The sequence below is a fragment of the Lathyrus oleraceus genome, chromosome 2, assembly GCF_024323335.1.
Source record: "Lathyrus oleraceus cultivar Zhongwan6 chromosome 2, CAAS_Psat_ZW6_1.0, whole genome shotgun sequence".
Lineage (NCBI taxonomy): Eukaryota > Viridiplantae > Streptophyta > Magnoliopsida > Fabales > Fabaceae > Lathyrus > Lathyrus oleraceus.
Genome location: NC_066580.1, coordinates 75,008,593 through 75,014,088, shown reverse-complemented (window position 1 = coordinate 75,014,088; position 5,496 = coordinate 75,008,593).

Below are 5,496 nucleotides of genomic sequence, written 5' to 3'. Positions count from 1 at the left end.
TCAGGTCCATCTAGAATACTTCTCACAAATTTCTCCTTTTGGTCTAGGAGCCCCTGAAGGTGTCCATTTTGCTTTTCCAAATGATCATTCTCTTGTTTGAGTAAGTTGGTGTTTTCCAGGTCCTTGCATGTTTGATCCTTTAGCTCGCAAATCTCTTCAAACCTCTGGTTTAGCTCACACTGGTTCTGGCGGAGAGTGGCCTCTAGCTGCTTGGTATGGCTTTGTTCATCCTTCAACCCTTTCTTGCAAGCTTCTAACTGGTCTTGAAGTTTCTTGATATGTTATTTGTAATTAATCTCCACTTTACAAGCCTGATATTGAGTTTTTGCTAGTTGTTTCTTTTTTGTTGACAGACTAGCATAAGTTCCTTTTAGTGTTTCACCCACTTTCATTATTTTGTTCAATTCATTCTACACCTCTTCGTCTTCCTGATGCACTCTATCTCTCTTCTGATTCAGGTTGAACTTCAAAGTCTCTTTCTCCAAGGACAACTTACCAAGTCTAGATTTGAGATTGTAATTCTCTTTCTCTAGGGTCTTGATAGTTATTTTCAGCTCATCGACTTCAGAAGTTTGATTGATCACAGGTTCATGAGGCTTGAAGCTCATGGAGGGTTCAGATGGAAATGGCAGCAATATCTTTTTGACTTTGTCCTTCACCCATCTGGTGTAAGCTTCCATGGCTATACAGTTCTTCTTACCCATTTTTTCTCTTTCTTGAGGACAAATTTCTCCCCAAGCCTTGATAATCTTCTTCAGTAGCTATGGATCATCAACCCTTTCATGTAAAACAAAGCCTTCTACACTGTTGGGATCAGACTTATCAACCATGGGGTATCCCAACTATCACAATGCTAACCTCGGATTGTAGTTAATTCCCACTTTTGTACCAAGAAGAGGTACATTAGGGAAGTCACCATAGTTGACGATGATTTTGACGTTGTCGTAGACTCGAGAGTACCAGGAAATATCTTCGACGTTCAAGGACATAATCCTCTAGGACCACTTCAAATTTTCTTTGTTTTCAATGAAAGGGCCTTTACTGGGTAGATGCGAAATAAACCATCTATGCAACAAAGGGGTACAACAGATGGTGGTTCCCTTATTCTTCTGAGTCCTCACATGGATGGAGTAGTAAGTATCAACAAGAATAGTAGGAACAGGATTCTGAGTTTAAAAGATGTGAATAACAGCCAGATCCACAAATTCTTCCATGTTCATAAACAATACGATCCCATAGATAAGTATAGCTAGAATGGCTTTGAAAGTCATCCAACTCTCAGCGTCGGAAAAGGTAGTAGCTTTATATACGAGAAACTTTGAGGTAAAACCATGGGTTCCACCCTTAGGTTTCAGGTTCAACTCCATTTCCTTTAGCAAGGACTTAGTATTTGGGGAGTTCCTTAGTGCAGACATAAGGCACACGGTTCTTGATCCCGATTCCTAGAATATGTGAATACTCTTCAAACGTGGGTGCCAACTGATAATCTTCAAAAGTAAATCATCTCAATGGAGGGTCATAGAATTGGACCAGAGTGTGCATATCGGTAGTATTGACTTCAGTGTTCAAGATTCCTGTGAGGTTTCCGTAAGACATCTTGAATTCATCTATGTTCCCAAGAACTAGATGTGCCCCTAATCCTCTCAAGACAATCAATTGAGGCTCCATAAACTTGTAACTGTGAGTGCTCTTTCTCTCGGAAGTCATGCTTCGTCTCAGATGCTTAGTCAATAAACCGGGCTCTTGGATTCTTGGAAAAGAAATGCATATGTAAAATATTTGTCATGATGAATGATAATGTATGATGGAATGATATAGATCACGCAGATTCAAAACTCGGATACGTTCTGAATAATCTGTATATGCCATTTGCTGTAAGTTCAAAGGTTCAATGCAATATGAGAATCAAGGTAGGTAGAGTCTATGGTTTCCTACAAGAAACACCCATATCCCCCTCACAAGTATGGATTATGCTCCAAGGTGGTCCCTAGAAGGTTTCCCAGAGTTATCGACTTGAAATGAAAATACCTTGTCGTAGTGAATGCTCACAGGACAAAAGTACTTCCAAGTGAATCTAGTCTGGGTGTGGTTCTCGTGACAACCCAACGCGCGGAACACAAGTGTTCACGACTATCCACGAATCTATCATGTATGTATATTAAGATCGGGTATAGAGCTTCACTCATGTAGTATCAACCCAACCCAACAACAACATAACAGATAATATCAATAACAATATCTAAAGCAATAAGAAATGCGATAGATAAAGCAAGTAAATCTATAAAGGTAAACACTTAAACTAACGGAGAAGCAATCAAAACAAGGCTCGACTCCTTTTAGCGACTAGGAAGTACTCCAAGAAATGAAGCTTCCCCAACAGAGTTGCCAGATGAAGCTAGCAGAAATATACCTGAATGTATTGCACGCTCAAACATACAACAGAGTCGTCATCGAACTTTATTTATTCCCGAAGGAAAGGGAAAACATCGATAAAACCTGGGGGAAAGAGATGTGTTGGGTAAGAAGTCGATTAAGCAAGGGGAAGGTATTAGCATCCCTAATATCCATGGTACTCCATGGGAACCGTTTTGATTGTTCTCGCTCAAATAGGTATGATATCTAAAGATTACCCGTAAAAGAATGGGAAAAGGAAGAGAAATAGATAAAGTGCTCGATGAGGATTGAGGCCCTCATGCCTACATATCCTCATAGTGCCATGAGGAATTCAAAGCTCCGTAGTTCAAAGAACTAGTGGTAGGAGATGAAAAGAATTGTGATCAGAGTAGGTCTAAACTAAAGGATCATGTTTTGAACTCCAACAAGGGGTGAAAATATGAACCTGAGAGTAAAACTAGCTCTCACCAGTACGTGGGCTAGCATGGCTGCTGCTATAGGGTAATGCCAAAAATACGGAGAATTAAGTGTTTGGGGACGACCCAAATAGCTATTGGTTCACAAGGTGACGCAAGATGGAGCACAAAGAGATAATGTATTTGGCTCAAAGAATACTGGTATATCACATGGAGTGAATGTAGGTAGAATATGAATGCATCATGGAGATGAATAGAATGAAGTGACCAAAGTCACAGACATGAAGTATTTGGTAACGAGTGACTGAAGAAGTGTAATTTGAAACCAAAGGTAAAGGTGTTTTATAATCCATAAGAGAAATGGGATTTGTACCTGATCGAAAAAATAGCAAGTGTATTATTTTTGTCTATTATAGTAATAACAGGGAAATTCCCTGAATGTCGATCTCAAGGACTGCACGTCAATATCGAGTTCAAATTATCATTCAATTAAAAAAAAGTTATAATTGGGGTTTTTGATTCAAAGTTATAATAATAAAGGCAAAGGCAAATAATAATAAAAGTATGGGTTTGCAAGGTAAGAGGATCAATGCCAGGGAAGGTGTGTGATTTATCCCAGTAACAACTCTGAGTCATTATTGCATCAACAAATATCAATTACTACCAGTTTTCCAGGGTATTTTCTCCCAAGTCCTTGGTGAGAAAACCTTTAATCATTCAACCCTAATTTTTATGTCCATAAGCAATTGGGGTGAAGTTAAGCTTTATTATATCAAGAACACCCTGATTCATACAGGGTATCCCTAGTCCTAGGTGATATCTACTGCAGAGTAACCTTATGAAAACCTTACCAATGGCGGTCCAGCCTAATTGATAACCATAGAACAATCTCGATTGGTCCGAAAGAGAAAGCATTAAACATATCAAAAGGTTATCGTAAAAATAATATTATAAATGCAAATGTAAATTCAAATTCGTTACAATTCTAAATAAGGGACACCCCTAGCATTGGGGGGTTTAACTACTCATATTGTTCAAAACAAATGCAAGATGAAAATTACACATTACAAGTATTTAGATGACTTCGATCTTCCATCGCTTCTTCTCATGAAAACCTTCCGCTGTCCGAACTTCTTGCTCTCTGTAATACTTGATTGCTTGATAATACTGTGTTTTGCCTCGTTCCAAGATGATCTTTTCTTTGGTAGAAGGTTCTCTTATATAGTGAAAATTCTAAGCAACAGGTGGACACGTCCAAAAATATCTCCGCGATCCCGATGAACAAAAGCCCGATGAAAAAGGAAAATTTTGGGCTTGGGCTGACATGGCCCGTGTCAATTGACACGAGTGGCCGTGTCAACTCACTACTTCACTTGACATGCCCATGGGGGCTTTACACGGTTGAGGATTAGGCCTGACATGGGCCGTGTCAGCTGACACAGCCGGACGTGTTAGGCTACTATTTTGGCTTTCATTCTTCTTCTGCCTGACACGGGTGGCCGTGTCAGGCCTCCTGTACCGAGGTTTTTCCATTCCTTTGCTTGCCGGAATTCCGTAATGTCTCGCTTCGAGTTCCCTGGTTCTTCCACCTGGACCTGTTGGACAAAAACACAGACATCCCACGCGTAAAATCACGAAAGTATAAAGTAAAACATGACAATGAATGGAAATGCTCAAATACTATACGGGAAGTGAAATTGCCTTGAAAAGTAATAAAGTGCTTGCACAGTGTCTCGAAATGCTCAGTTTTTTGTTGGATTAGTAACGAAAACTTAATGAAAATGGTGACTGATCACAACCCCAAACTTATCTCATTGCTTGTCCTCAAGTAATGTTTCAGATGACATTGTATGTCACTCCCCAAGATTCTTTATTTTCCTAACACTGCTGACATTATTCGCTAACGTCTTCACTCTTCCTTTTATAGTTCCTGCTTTTCCATGTGAGTTTTCAGTTGCATTTCCACTTTGAGGCACCGTTTCACCTATCAGCTTATATCACATTCTCACCAATTCTCTCAGGGTTAAGTGTTTTCACTCATAGTTCAGAATATGCAATATCGACTCACAAGTTTGAATAGTATCTCCTTTCATATCACCTACACACAACACACACACTTTTTGAGGTCTTTCGTGTTGTAACGGGGCTTGGGTTATGGTGTGGATATTCAAACAAAAATGGGAAACAAGTGGTTGTTGGTTCAGAGTCAATGTTACCATTATTTTCACTGTGTTGGTTCGTTTTTCTTTAAAATTGTCTCTTTTTGTTTTTCGCTCGATTTTTCTTTTCTATTCTTGTTTTTCAACCGAGTGCCCTTCTTTGGCTCGTGCTTCTTTTGAACCCTCGAGTTGATTTTTATTTTCTCTTTTTTTGCACTTACCTGGGCTTTTGGAACTCATGGGGTTTTATCCCAAACTTAGAATTTCAACACAGCTTAATAATATCGACTTGACTCTGAACAAGGTAAGGAAGTGTTTTGGCCGCGGGGTACATTTACGGGGTTAAACAAAAAAATCGATACAGGCTCAAATGGGGTTTATAAAGGATAGAATTATTGGGACAGATAGAATGGCTCAAGGTTATATTCAAATAACGCGCCTCGGTGTTTGTAGTCATGCAGTGACAGTCCCAGAGAATCTACGCAAATTTAGAGTGATAAAGACATACCTGAATATCGCTCATGATG